Genomic DNA, 1,374 nt, shown 5'->3' with positions numbered 1-1,374 from the left:
GCTCTCGCCCTCTCTGGCGCCCACTCGAGGACTTGAGCCCCGGTCGCCCGTGAAGACGCTTCTCAGGACTACAATTCGGACAAAGGCCGCCCGGTTTTAAAGTCAATATTCTGTTAAACTCATAGAATTCACTAGGGGAATCCTTGTAAGTTTCTTTTCCTCCGCTTATTGATATGCCAAATTAAGCGTAGCCCACTTTGACACAGGGTCGAAACGGTTTAGTTCTGCAAGGCAACGTCAAGGGTCCTTGAGCTCTCCTTGGCACTTGCATGACGGCGGGTTGCTTGCTCGGCGAGGCCTTGTTCACCACCTATCGCGCGGCATCCGTCATGAGGAGCTCCATTTTAGGCCGGCCGCGACCAGGTGAGCCACGGAGACCTCTCGCCCCTCCACTCGGGGTGGGTTTGGGAGACGCGATGCGTGGCGCGAGGCGGAGACGTGCCCTCGGCCAAAGCCGGGCGCAACTTGCGTTCAAAACTCCGATGGTTCACGGGATTTGCAATTCACACAGTATCGCATTCGCTTCGTTCTTCGCCGATCAGGCCAGATATCCGATTCTTAAGTCGTTTATTGTTAAGACATGTGCACCGCTCCAACGCCCAGTGGCCAAGGCGGCGGGCGCGCCATGAATAGTTTGTATTCCTTGGCGCTGCGCATCGGGGTTCGTTGTTTCTTGGAAACATCCTGCGAAGTGCGTTCCCAGGCTTGGGATAGGGACGGGGCGAGCCACCACTGAGAGCCGGCGGCCCAGGCACCGCGAGGTTGAACATGTTCACGAAGAATTATTTCTGCTGGGCGGTTTAAAATGATCCTTCGCGAGGTTCACCCTACGAGCCCTTATTCACGACTTCTCCTTCCTCTAAGTAGTAAATTGATGAACTTCTCGCGGCGTCGTCGGCAAACCGCCAGCGTCGCGCGTCAAGACACTTCAACTTGGACCATTCGTCGGTAGGAAGCGTGGTAATGTGTGCAAAAGAAAGCGGGATAATCAGCGCGGTGATGACTCGCGCTTCTAAGAATTCTCGTTGAAGACCAACAATTGCAATGATCTATCCCCATCACGATGAAATTTAAAGATTACCGGGCACAATAGAGGCCGAGGTTATGGAACTCGTTGAATACATCGGTGTAGCGCGCGTCTTGACCCGAACATCTAAGGGGCATCAGGGCTGTTGTCCTCGAACTTAGTGGCTGGAAGGCCATAGTCCCTCTGAAGCTAGGCTGAAGGGGCCCCTCATGAGCTAGTTAAGCGGTGTGGTCTCGTTCGTTAACGGAATTAACCGGACAAATCGCTCCACCCATTATTGTACACCACCACCACCGTAGAAATCGAAAGAGCTCTCGGTCTGTCGATCACTTACTATACGGACACAG

At 53.9% G+C, this 1,374-nt stretch overlaps 1 pseudogene; it reads right to left on the bottom strand.

The window, feature by feature from the left end:
- The window catches only part of LOC141639129 (28S ribosomal RNA), a 3,299-nt pseudogene extending 3,088 nt beyond the window's left edge, over window positions 1-211 (bottom strand).
- Window positions 212-1,374: the final 1,163 nt, after the last annotated feature.

Source organism: Silene latifolia, unplaced genomic scaffold, assembly GCF_048544455.1.
Source record: "Silene latifolia isolate original U9 population unplaced genomic scaffold, ASM4854445v1 scaffold_279, whole genome shotgun sequence".
Classification (NCBI taxonomy): domain Eukaryota; kingdom Viridiplantae; phylum Streptophyta; class Magnoliopsida; order Caryophyllales; family Caryophyllaceae; genus Silene; species Silene latifolia.
The sequence above is the reverse complement of the archived record's forward strand: the minus strand, read 5'-3'. Positions and strand labels throughout refer to the sequence as shown.